General features: G+C 40.4%; 1 protein-coding gene and 1 long non-coding RNA gene across 8 annotated transcripts in view; one reads left to right on the top strand and one right to left on the bottom strand.

Moving 5' to 3' along the window:
• PRKCH (protein kinase C eta) overlaps positions 1-13865 on the bottom strand; it is a 232643-nt gene that overhangs the window by 9727 nt on the left and 209051 nt on the right. The gene's annotated exons all lie outside the window — the stretch shown is intronic.
• LOC131517313 (uncharacterized) overlaps positions 1-13865 on the top strand; it is an 86014-nt gene that overhangs the window by 51017 nt on the left and 21132 nt on the right. Inside the window, exon 3 of one of the 6 annotated variants that reach the window (XR_009264516.1) lies at positions 4796-4922. The exons of 4 other annotated variants lie outside the window; for them this stretch is intronic. This is a non-coding gene — a long non-coding RNA (uncharacterized LOC131517313). Of the gene's footprint in view, positions 1-2538; positions 4923-13865 lie in introns of those variants that run through there. One more of the 6 variants, XR_009264515.1, reaches the window with a different exon arrangement.

Below are 13865 nucleotides of genomic sequence, written 5' to 3'. Positions count from 1 at the left end.
CAAAGATGCAACAGTCCTATAATAACAAAATATTAGCAAACTGCATTCAACAATCCATTGAAAAAATCATTGATCACAAACTGTATTTATTCTGGAGATGTAAAGATGGGTCAATATTTGTAAATTAATATGATACATTAACAACGTGAAAACTAAAATTCATATCCTCTCAAAAGAGGCACAAAAGCATCTGACAAAATTCAACATTCATTCATGATAAAAACCCTCAGCAAAGTGGGTTTAGATCTAGGCAACATACCTCAACAAAATAAAGGCCATATATGAAAAACCCACAGCTAACATCAAGTCAAGGGGAAAAAACAGGGCTTTTCCTCTAAGATCAGGAACAAGACAAGAATGTCCACTCTCACCACCTTCATAGTACTGAAAATCCTAGCTACAGTAATTTTCAAGAAAAATAAATAAAATGCATCCAAATTGGCAAGGAATAAGTTAAACTGTCACTATTTGCAGATGACATGATACTATACATAGTCTTCAGGGCTAAAAACTCCACCAAAAAAAAAAAAAACTATGAAAAATAATAAATTCAGTAAAGTTGCAGGATACAAAATTAACACAGAGAAATATGCTGGCATTTCTATATACTAATAACAAAGTAGCAGAAAGAGAAATTAAGAAAACAATTCCAAGGGCACCTGAGTGGCTCAGTCAGTTAAGGGTCCAACTTTGGCTCAGGTCATGATCTGGCAGTTCGTGGGTTCAAGCTCCATGTCAGGCTCTGTGCTGACAGCTCAGGGCCTGGAGCTTGCTTCAGATTCTGTGTCTCCCTCTCTCTCTGCCTCTCCCTGACTCATGCTCTGTGTCTCAAAAATAAATAAACATTTAAAAACTTAAAAAAATTACATTCCAGTTACCATTTCATCAAAAAGAATAAAATCACTAGGAATAAACTTAACCAAGCAAGTTAAAGATCTGTACTCTGAAAAGCATAAAATATTGATGAAAGAAATTGAAGACCCCGCAAACAAATGGAAAGACATTCCACGCTCATTGATTGGACTAAGAACTAACATTGTTAAAATGTCCATACTACCCAGAGCAACCTACAGATTCAATAAAATCTCTATCAAAATACTAATAGTATTATTTTACAGAACTAAAATAATCCTGAAGTTTGTATGGAACCACAAAAGACCCTGGATAGCCACAGCAATATTGAGAAAGACAAACAAAGCTGGAAGTATCACAATCCCAAATTCCAAGGTACACTGCAAAGCCGTTGTAATTAAAACAGTATGGTACTGGCACAGAAACAGACACATACTTCAGTAGGACAGAAAAGAGAGCACAGAAACCCATGCTTAGTTGATCAATTAATCTATGACAAAGGAGTAGCACAATAGGGAAAAGACGGTCTCTTTAATGGTACTGGGGATACTGGATAGCTACATTCAAAAGAATAAAACTGGACTACCTTCATACATCATATGCAAAAATAAACTCAAAATGGGTTAAAGGCCTAAATGTAAGACCTGAAACCATAAAATTCCTAGAAAAAAACATAGGTAGTAATCTCTTTGACATTGGCCTTAGCAACATTTTTCTAGATATGTCTCCTCAGGCAAGGGAAACAAAAGCAAAAATAAATTATTAAGACTACATAAAAATAAAAAGTTTTTTCACAATGAAGAGAATCATCAACGAAACAAAAAGTCAACCTACCAAATGGGAGAAGATATCTGCCAATGACATATCCAATAAGGGGTTAAGATCTCAACTGTAGAAAGAACTTACACAACCCAACCTCAGAAAACAAAGAGTCCAATTAAAAATGAGCTGAGAACCTGAACAGACATTTCTCCAAAGACCTACAGATGGCTAACAGTCACATGAAAATATGCTCAACATCACTCATCATCAGGGAAATGCAACTCAAACCCACGAACTATCACCTTTCACCTAGTCAGACTGGCTAGAATCAAAAACACAAGAAATAAGTGCTGGCAAGGATGTGGAGAAAAAGGAACACTCATGCACTGTTGGTGGGAATGTAAACTGGTGTAGCCCATGTGGAAAAAACAGTATGGAGGTTCCTCAAGAAATCAAAAATAGAAATACCATATAACTCAGTAATTCTACTTCTGGGTATTTACCCAAAGGAAACAAAAACACTAATTCATAAAGAGACATGCCAGCTCTATGTTTATAGCAGCAATATATACAATAGCAAAGATACGGAAGCAACCCAAGTGGCCACTGAGATTAACAGATCAGGAAGAAGTGGTACAATGTACAATGGAACATTACTCAGCCATAAAAAGAATGAGACCTTGCCATCTCTGACAACATGGATGGACCTGTAAGGTATTATGCTAAGTAAATAAGTCAGAGAAAGGCGAATACCATATGATTTCAGCTATATGTGGAATCTAAAAATTAAAACAAAAAACAGAAACAGAACCCAAAATACAGAGAACAAACTGATGGTTACCAGAGGGGAGGCTGGGTCGGTGGGGGGGGGTGGCGGGCAAAATGGGTGAAGGCTAGCGGGATATATGGAATGAATAAGTCACAGTGATAAAAGGTACAGCACAGGGACCCTAATGAATGGAACTGTAATAGCAGTGTATGGTGATAGGTGGTAGCTAACCTTGTGGTGAGCATATCATAACACAGACTTGTCAAATCACTATGTGGTACACCTGAAATTAATGTAACATTGTGTGTCAACTATCCTTCAAAAAAAAAAAAAAGGGGAGGATGAATGAAACAGAAACCAGGACAGGGACCATCCCAAGGTGGAGATTATAGTCCCTTCATGACCAACCCTCCAAAGATGCAAAGAGGTGTATAGGGTTGGGGATAGAGGGGACTTGTTGCTCTAGGCCAGGCACAGGACTCTCCCTAAACACTGTATTCCTGCTGCTGCGAACAGCAATGGCATAATTCTTTTGCAGAAAACTTCCTCTGTTTGCTTATGTCCTTAATGGGATTCAAATACCAAACAAATTAGCAACAATGTTGTTTGGAGCAATGTCTATCCACACCTAAGGTCATACTTAAACTTGCTTCAACTGACCTTTTCCCGACTGTGGTCCAAATGAGAAAGTCAGCCAAGGAGGAAAATAAAGTGACTTCATGAAAGATTATGGACACATTTACTAAAGGAAACAGGATATTTTCTAGGGTCAATAGAAGCACTTTATAAGCTGCAAAGAGTGAGTGAAGAGGCCAGGGTGGAAAATCTGATTCCACCCCAAATCTAACTGTCAAAGTAACTGGAGAATAGGGACAGGAGGGGGGTCAAGACTGGATGGTTTCATTGATATTCCCCTTCCTTCTGGAGTCCTCATTAAAGTGGAATTTAACTAGAGGATACTGAAGCAACCAGAGCTACATCTGCCCTGAGAATGAGAGAGTTAACAGTTCTTTCAAGGCTGCAGAGAAGGCAAGACTACAGGGGAAAACAGTCACCTGTCCTCCTGAAGGTAGCTCTACAGTGAAGTGTAAGCAGTTTAGGCCAGGTTTGTACCAGAATGTCCTGGGAAGCCTCCTGCACACCAAGGAAGGATACATGAAGGGTAGAAGAGCTCCTCTGATAACGCACAGAGGTTAACTGGTTAGGCTCTGCAGTTCAACTCCTTGTGTTTGTATACCAATTCTACCACTAATGAGCTGTGTGACCTTGTATAAATTTATTAACTTCTCTGGGCCTCAGATTCCTCAACTATAAAATGGAGATTTTCCTGTACTTCATAAGGTTGTTATGACAAGTAAATGCCTGGCACAAAGGAAGCCCTCAATAAATGTCTTAGTAAGCATCTTGTTAAACCACGCGTAGGTCCATCCTGTTTTACCTAGAGTCAGGGGCATGGACTGAACGCCTCCAAGAGTAAGGTCTGAAGTCACCCTTGACCCTGAGGCTCAAGCGGCTCTCCTTGCTACTCAACATTGCAGCCAGGAAAGATAAAAACAAGGTCTGTTTTTGCTTTCACGGTGGGGCCATTGTGGTGGTCTCTGGAAAACAGTTTTTCTGACAGCAAAGATTCCTAAAGACCATCTTAAGACAAGAGATACAAATAACACTCAGGTTTTATTGTGCAGTTGTATCCGCTTTAACAATAGAAGGGAGATACTGAACCCAGGATCAAGGATGCAACGGGGCAACTTCTTTGTGAATCTGGTGCCGGGGGCAGCATTCTGATGTGTCACAGGCTCTGCTACACAGGAGGAGACTTTGGTTTTGAGTTGTTGAATGTTCTGGAGGATAGAGTTTAAACTAACCCCACATAATAATGTGTCTTGAGAGAACAGGATTCAAATGTACTTTGAAACTCATTAAAATGTAGGCAATGGCTATTTTTTCCTCTTTCAAAATCTGTCTGATTTCAGAGGAAGAGGACTAGTTATACAAATAGACCAATTAGTCTAATTAGATTTTCTTCCAGGAGGGAGAAAACACTGTATTTTCTCCTAATAATTGGATTTGGCTGTTGGACAAACAAAATGACCTTCTCCTTTCATTCAATTTCAGACCAAAGAGGCAGAAAGGGTTAATTCTGGCAAGTCGTGGGGAAGGAAACCATGCCACAGGACATTCCCATCAATATTCCAGGGAGATGCTCCTAAATGGGAAGAAGGCATTTTAAGGCTCTACAGACAATGCTGGGGAGGGAGTGCAGAGAAAGAACACAGGACACAGAATAGGATTCACAGCTATGTTGGCCAACCCCACCATAGGTGCATAGCTGATGGCCACCGTGGGGGTGACAAAGTGAATGCCGGTGTGTGTATGTTGCAGTCATATGTCTGTCTGTTGCCACTGTTATAGGCAGAATCTAACCTGGTTATGAAGATTACTCATCAACCACCCTTGTAGCCCTTCATGCCAGCTGCAGTGGTAAGGCACAGACCTGGGAATGACCTAACCCAGGAGCACCATCCAGCCCAGAGCAGTGGTAAGAGGGACAAAGGGAGGCACGTGAATTAACTGACGGAGCAGCAAGGGAGGAGAGAGACACCCGGGCTTTGGCTTGGCATTGAGAAGTCACTTTTCCATAGAAGAAGGCAGAGACAGACATTTAAACCTAAAATGAGACACAACAACCATTGGGGGTGGGATGGGTCTCAGGGGCAGGTGGAAAGGATAGATAATGGATTTTTTAAATATCTCTTGGGAGGCAAACTAATCTTCTCAAGTACAGTTTATTCTACAGAATGGTATTTCCATGGAATATTGGAAGAGCCAAGAGAGGGAGAGTTGTTCTAGCTTGTTCAGATTGGGTCTGAATGCAATTTACTAGGCAGGGCTGGAACTAGTAATCTGCACACTGCTGGCAATAGACCATCTTGCCATTCTCAAAGCACAGAGGGATCCAGATCTAGACTGATTTGGGCAGGGAGCAGCTGCAGGAGTAGGAAAAAGAATGGTACAAATTTTAAGATTGTTTGTTCTAGTTTTGTGAACAGTAATATTGGTGTTTGGATAGAGATTACATTGAATTTATAGATTGGGTAGTATCAACATTTAACATTAATTCTTCTAACCCATGAGCATGGTATATCTTTCCATTTATCTGTTTAAATTTCTATGGACACAAAAGACCCCCAACGGCCAAAGCAATCTTAAAAGAGAAGAACAAAGCTGGAGGTATCACAATCCCAAAATTAAAATTATACTACAAAGCTACAGTAATCAAAACAGGATGATACCAGCACAAAAACAGACAACAGATCAATAGAACCCAGAAATAAAACCACACTTATGTGGTTAATCTATGACAAAGGAGGCATGAATATACACAGTCTCTTCAGTAAATGCTACTGAGAAAACTAGACAGCTACATGCAAAAGAATGAAACTAGACTACTTTCTTATACCATACCTAAAAATAAACTCAAAATGGACTAAAGACCTAAATATGAGACCAGAAACCATAAAACTCCTAGAAGAAAACACAAGCAATAATCTCTTGGATATTTGCCTTAGCAACATATTTATGGAGATGTCTCCTCAGACAAGGCAAACGAAAGTAAAATAAACTATTAGGAATACACCAAAAATAAAAAGCTTTTGCACAGTGAAGGAAACTATCAACAACAAAAAAAGGCAACATACTGAATGGGAGAAGATATTTACAAATGATATATCCAATAAGGAGTTAATATCCAAAATACAGAAAAAACGTAAGACAAGTCAACACCAAAACCCCACAATCTGATTAAAAAATGGGCAGAGGACCTGAATAGACATTTTCTCAAAGAAGACCTACAGATGACCAACAGATATGAAAAGATGTGCAACATCACTAATCATCAGAGAAATGCAAATCAAAACCATAATGAGCTATTACCTCACACCTGTCAGAATGGCTAATGTCAAAAAGACAAGAAACAACAAGTGTTGATGAGGATGTGGATGGGGAAAAAGGAACCCTCATGCATTGTTGGTGGGAATGTAAACTGGTGCAGCCACTGTGGAAAACAGTATGGAGGTTCCTAAAATAAAATAAAATAAAATAAAATAAAATAAAATAAAATAAAAATAGAAATACTGTATGATCCTGTAATCTCACCTCTGGGTATTTACCTGAAGGAAACAAAAACACTAATTTGAAAAGACATATGCATCTCTATGTTTACTGCAGCATTTTTTTGGCAATAGCCAAGATATGGAAACAATCCAAGTTTTGATCAATAGATGAATGGATAAAGAAGGTGTGGTATACACATATAATGGAATATCACTCAACCATAAAAAGTAATGAGATGTTGCCATTAGTAACAACATGGATGGACCTAGATGGTATTATGCTAAGTATAATAAGTCAGACAGATACCATATGATTACACTTATATGTGGAATCTGAAAAACAAAACAAACAAAACCAGACACAGACTCCTAAATACAGAGAACAAACTGATGGTTGCCAGCGGAGGGATAGGCAAAATTGGTGAAGGGAATTAAGAGGTACAAACTTCCAGTTGTAAAACAAATAAGTCACTGGAAGAAAAATATAACATAGGGAATACAGTCAATAATTTTGCAACAGTTTTGTATGGTGACAGATGGTAACTGTGCTTATCATGGTGACCATTTTGTAATGCACACAGATGTTGAATTCCTGTGTGTAGACCTGAAACTAATATACTGTATGCTAACTATACTTCAATTTAAAAAATGGTATAGTTTTTGTAAATGTTGTAGCTTGGTAAGTGGTAGCCATTACTATTACTCTACATATATGTCCTTGCATTACAACAGGTATTGACTTAAGTGTTTCAAGTTCATTCTATAGAATATTTACAGCAACCCTGATTATCATTCCCTTTTTACATACTGGAAAACCAAGGAACAGTCCAATCTGTAACCTGTCCCAAGGCCACCCAGATTGGGAGCGGTGGAGTTTCTATCTAGTACTAGAAACCTTTGCTTTCAGTCACTGTGCTAAACCATCTCTTGAGGAGACCAATCTTCTAATTTGTTTTCTGGATCAAAAACCAGTGTGGGCTGACAGGTCAGGAGGAATCATGGGATGACATTCAGGACTTCACCTCTGAAGGAGAATGCACAGCATTTTGTGTGCTTACTTATGTTATACTTCCTGTGCTGGCCCACGTGACCAGCAGGTACTAAGAGAAGGGAGAGACAACAAATAGTCTTGAAAAGAACCCAAAGAATCCTTTAGTCTGACTACCTTGCTTTACTTTGAACAACAGAGGTCTTTATATTGGAGAAAAAAGGATAGAAAGGCACTGCTGATATTTTCAAACACCAGAAGAGCTGTCGGCCATAAGAAGCAGTTCCAAGTAGGAGAAATCTGTTTAGGGAGTTGGAGTTAAGGGAGCATATATAAGCTTATAAAGACAATTAAGTTTAATACCCAATGCCATTAAGCGATAGAAAGAGCTTTGCTAGGAGGAACACGACTGTCTTATTGGAAACATTCAAAGAAGAACTTCCATGAGTTGTCAAGGATTCTGGATAACCTATCTGGCATCAGGTGGGAAGGGAGATCAATGCCTTTCATGGCCTATGCTAATATCAAGAGTCTACAATCTTATCTTATCTTTGGTCTCTTCTTAGTTTTATCGTTAAAATTCTGGGAGAGAAGAGCTGACATTTTGAAGATATACCTCCCTCAGCTAGAGAAGCCACATTTTCCTTGGGTCTCAAGTGGAGTTGTCTTTATAAACAATAAAATGAAACAAAGGTTGGTCAAGCTAATCTCCTTGGGCGAGACACTGAAGAGGGCACGCGAGTATATATTTGAAAATGCCAGTGGATCAACATCTTACTGCTAAGTTACTTGTAACTAATCTACATCAGAATATTCCGTATCTCCAGAGACACAGTATACAGTGTACTTTATTTCCTCCTCATGAAAGCCAGTATAATACCCTGTACTGTTGATCCTGCAATGGAGTAGAAACAGTGCTAAAGTCTGTAGTGAGTTTGTCGGCTATATTTCTCATGCTGTCAGTGACTGGAATCCAGCACCTTTTTTGTGGGCAACTGCTTAATTCCTTTTCAGTGCTCTTAACACTCTAATTTTCCTGTGTTTTATAATCATTATAGCTTCCCCTAAATCCCAAGTCATAAGACAATGTTGGTTTAAAAAAAGGTAAAGGTCAGAGGTGAGTCCCAGAGACAGAAAAGCCCAAGGTCAGACACTTGTGCCAACACCAGTGTTGTTGGCCAAGATGGTTTTATTCCTGGCAAACCGGTCTCAAGCAGCTCTGACTGACAGGTCAGGTTTCATTGCTCTCCAGTAACTCCCAAGCGTTAAAGGAAAAGGAAGCTCTATTCACCATAGCCACTACCACTTGTTTTCAGGTGTGATCCCCTGAAATGTAGCTCTTTAAAGGAAGCAAGTACTAAACAAGGATCCTCTAGAGGACACTACACAATGCCTTTTATTTCCTCCTGATGGAACCCAGGCCAATACTTGTCTTTACCTAGGATGGACACTATCTTTGGTGTCTGAACCAAACGTAACTATCAACGGCTAAAAATTATTGGTCTTTGATAGTTGGAAAGGGCACATGAAAGAAAATAAGTGTACGAGTTCTGTTCACAAGAGTTTTTCCAGCTTGAAACAAAAAGCTCTTCCGACGCACATTTCTTGGTTAGCAAACTACCACATCAAAAGGGTTTCCATGCTCATTTTATAAAACCTCTGACATCTTCATTCTCCTGGCTGAGATATGGAGACTGAAGAGGCAAGTGGTGGAGGGAACACCTGGGTGGCTCAGTTGGTTGAGAGTCGAGCTCTTGATTTCAGCTCAGGTCATGATCCCAGGGTCATAGGATTGAGTCCCACATTGGGCTCTGTGCTGAGCACAGAGCCTGCTTACGATTCTCTCTCTGCCTCTGCCCCTCTCCTCCACTCGCATGTGCTCTCTCTCTCACTCTCTCTAAAACAAAATCTAAAAATAAAAATTTAAAAAAATTTAAAAAATGGGACACCTGGGTGGCTCACAGTAGGTTAAGTGCCCGACTTCAAGTATTGAGCTCACAGCTTGTGGGTTTGAGCCCCATGCTGGCCTCTATGCTGACAGCTCAGAGCCTGGAGCCTGCTTCTCTCTCTGCCCCTCCCCTGCTCATACTCTGTCTCTCTCTCTGTCTCAAAAATAAACATTAAAAAAAATAAAAAATAAATTAAAATAAATTAAAAATTAAAAAAAATAGGCAAGTGGTATATTTTATTTTATTTATTTTTTTTTTTTTTAAATTTTTTTTTCAACATTTTTTATTTTATTTTTGGGACAGAGAGAGACAGAGCATGAACGGGGGAGGGGCAGAGAGAGAGGGAGACACAGAATCGGAAACAGGCTCCAGGCTCTGAGCCATCGGCCCAGAGCCTGACGCGGGGCTCGAACTCACGGACCGCGAGATCGTGACCTGGCTGAAGTCGGACGCTTAACCGACTGCGCCACCCAGGCGCCCCCAAGTGGTATATTTTAATGGAGTGGTATTACTCCATTAAAAAAATCCTTCACACTGCCAGCTACAAATAAAACACCAGGACCTCTATTCCTAGTAATCATATAAGCTAAAATAAGGGGGAAGGAAGCTGAGTACAGTACGTTTAATAAAATATGATTTTTAAGGGGCGCCTGGGTGGCCCAGTCGGTTAAGCGTCTGGCTTCGGCTCAGGTCATGATCTCGCGATTCATGAGTTCGAGCCCCGCGTCAGGCTCTGTGCTGACAGCCTGGAGCCTGCTTCAGATTCTGTGTCTCCCTCTCTCTCTGCCCCTCCCCTGCTCGTGCTCTGTCTCTCTCTGTCTCAAAAATAAATAAAAACATTAAAAAAAATTTTTTAAAAAATATGATTTTTAAAATGTCAAAAAGTCTATGGGAAGATCAATGTGCTACTGTTTTTCTATCTTCTGCCAACACTCGCATTGATCTATCTGTAAGAAAATGGTTCATTTCTGAAAGGTGTTTATTGCATTAGCAGTTTCAGTAAGAGGCCTGTGGAGCAGCTCCATTTCCTCATATGGGAACACCAGTCCCGGTGTTAACCATCTCTCTTGCTAAAGAATCATTCAGTAAATTTCTTTTGGATTTTCCCCATCACAGTGTTTGAAACATCGGTTCTAATGATCCACAGTTAGATCCTCTACCTTAATCTGGTCCCAGTTTTCCCTCCACTTCCTCAGCCTCCTCCTGGCTGACCACCTCCTTGAACATCTCAACTTCTGCCAGGAGAGGAGTAGGAAACGGAGAGGGTCAAATTCAATGCTGCTCTCATCAACTGCCTGGTGACAGACGTGGGACACACTCATGGCTAAAAGAGGCTCCCAGCACTGATTGTGATTCCCCCTTTGTGCACAGAGGCAAACAGGATTCCTGCAGACAATGCAGATGATGAAATCTGATAGGTGTGATGACAGGTAAACCCACACAAGTACACACACTTTAATTTCTATAAAGCTTAAGAACAAAAGCACTCTGTAAATCTCCCTCTAATGCCAAGTTTACAATGCCTCCTGCACTGACAAAGGTGACTCAGGAGAGTGCACCAAACTCCTTTCAGCACTTATTTAACCTGGCCACCTGTGTGAGCTCACAGAAAAGGGCACTGACTCCACCTGAGTCAGCACTGAGCCTCGTGATCCCTCTGAGGAGAGGAGATGATTTAGTACAAAGGAACACTCACCTCACAGAAAGGCCATCACCTTCCTAAGCTCTTCGGATTCGTGAGGACTTCCCCAAGTCTCTCTTTCTGGAGCTACACGCAGGCAAAACTCAGTGCAACCATAGAAACTCTAAGCAAACTCTGTATTTTCTTCTGTGTTATGATTATTAGCATTTGGGGATAATTAATTTAGTGCCAGTTAAGGAAACTCAGCCAACAGAAAGCATGCATTATTCTAAAACCAAGTTAAAAAAAACATTTAAAAAATCATTTTTCAAGTCATAAATCTGGAATGCTTTTACACAAGTGTGTCTTCATATTTCTTTTCTGTGTTAACTTCTATGGGTATTGCCAGTTTTTATAATCTATGAGAGCTAATGGGTGGGACTGTTTTGCTTTTGGGGCTTGGACATATGAGCATTTCACATACACGTTTAAAGGAACGATGAGAAATGAGAGACAAAAAAGCAAACAAGAAAAATGGCCTCCCGTTGCAGTTTTTTTGAGTGCGTGCAATGGGTATTTTTAGTTTTAAGGATCATGGTTAATGATTTGGGAGTTTTTCCCAAGTAGAAGTCCTGGGCTCAACTGTGTATGTTCCAGTTCCCCTCTTCCCGATGGTTCTGTGCCCCAAGGGTGTCCTCACAAACAAGTCCTCTGCCTCCATCCACGTCTATATGAAATGTTTGAACATCCTCACACAAGGAACTTAAAAGTCCACAATCTTGGGGGTGGGGGTAAAGGTGATGATAGGAAGGGCTAGGGTAGGAAAGTAACACTGGGAGTTCTGTTGGCTGGGGCCCAGCTTGTTCAACCACTCATTTTCTGTGGAACATGGGACAAGAATACCCCCTCACCCTTGATTCAGGGGACTCACTGACATTATTACACCATATGAAGCCACAAGATGCTTAACACCTGAATCTATGGTATGCTATATAAATGGGTATCCAAACAGTTTCCAGAGATGATAATAATGCCTTCCATTCTTAAAAAGTTTATTTTTGAGATAGAGATAGAGGGCAGGGGAGGGGCAGAGAGAGAGAGAGAGAGAGAGAGAAAGGGAGAGAGAGAAAAAGGGAGAGAGAGTATCCCAAGCAATTTCCATGCTGTCGGAGCATATGCGGGGCTCAAACTCACCAACTGTGAGATCATGACCTGAGCTGAAATCAAGAGTCAGTCGATTAACCAACTGAGCCACCCAGGTACCCCTAAATACCTTCCATTTTAAAAGGTAAAAAGAAATTCAAACAGTATTTCCTTTTGAAGGAAAAAAAAAAAGGCAAGCAAAATATCCAGCAGACACCAATTCCAGGAACAGTGCTGACCTTATGTTCTAAAGAAAAAAGCATCAGGAAATCTCAGGAAGCCAAATAGGGATGGCCCACCAACTGAGAGTGGTGGGGGGAGCGGACGTGAAGGGCTGGCTTGAGATCTTGGCCCTTCCTGCCTTGGTGGGAAAGGGAGGACCCAGCCCACAAGAAAGGATCCCACAGGGCAGGAGGGGAGCAGCTCGGGGCAGAGCTCACCAGTGAGGGCTCTCTTCTTCCCTGTTCTTTGTAAAAAAAAAAAAAAGAAATCATTCTTTGGGGTACACTTAGTTTATCAACTTGGGGCTGAGGTATACTTCTTGGGAAGGTACAGAGATTGTTCATGGATGTTGAAGAATGAGAATGTTAAAATCTGATTAATTTTGTAGCATAAAAATGACCAGGATGATATAGACTCCCAGTCCAGGACCTTGAGACTCTTACTGGCAATCAAAAGGCATAGCTGGATCCAGATCCACTGTTAATGAAATCTTTCATGATAAATTCAAAACTAAACTGAAAAAAAGAAAAAAAAAAGATGTACTGGATTGGCCAGATAGCTGCTATGTGGCTCACATTATTTCTTCTGTTTGTATATTTGTATTGTGAAACGATTTTGATGCATTAATGAAGACCAAGTTCATTTTACACAGTCTGTAATGTGTGTGTGTGTGTGTGTGTGTACCTACATATACATATAAAATCAATGTTATACAAGTTCTAAGTATGTATGTATACATATGTGCCTGTGTATGTGCACATACACACAACATATAACATTGATTGATTGAAAAAATTGTACTATTATGGGAGTTTTCCTTTTTAAAAAAAATTTTTTTAAGGTTTATTCATTTTTCAGAGACAGAGAGAGACTGAGTGTGAGGGGGAGAGGGGCAGAGAGAGAGGGAGACACAGAATCTGAAGCAGGTTCCGGGCTCTGAGGTGTCAGCACAGAGCCCAATGCAGGGCTTGAACTCAAGGACCATAAGATCATGACCTGAGCCAAAGTAGGACACTTAACCGACTGAGCCCCCCAGGCGCCCCCGGAAATTTTCAAACATACACAAATATGTAACCATCATGCAGCCTTGACACTTACTGTACACGCCCAATCTTGTTTCATCTGTTCCACTCTGCTACCCCTGGATTACTGCGAAAAAATAATCCTAGATATTTCACTTGCAAATGCTTCTGTCCGGTCTACAGTATCTCTTTATAACTATTCAGGATGATCTCTTAAACATGAAAAAAAACAATTTTGTGACTCATACTTGCTTGAAATCCTTCAATGACTTATCTTGGCCGTCCTTCACATGGCCTCCAGTGTCCTTCACACACAGTGTCATCTCCTACAACCCCAATAGCCCTACCCCTTTGCTCACTACAGTCCAGCCAGACTGTACTACTGCCAGGGAGGTACTCAAATGGATTCTATCTCAAGATCTTTG

Source organism: Neofelis nebulosa, chromosome 7 (genome assembly GCF_028018385.1).
Source record: "Neofelis nebulosa isolate mNeoNeb1 chromosome 7, mNeoNeb1.pri, whole genome shotgun sequence".
Taxonomy (NCBI): Eukaryota; Metazoa; Chordata; class Mammalia; order Carnivora; family Felidae; genus Neofelis; species Neofelis nebulosa.
The sequence above is the reverse complement of the archived record's forward strand: the minus strand, read 5'-3'. Positions and strand labels throughout refer to the sequence as shown.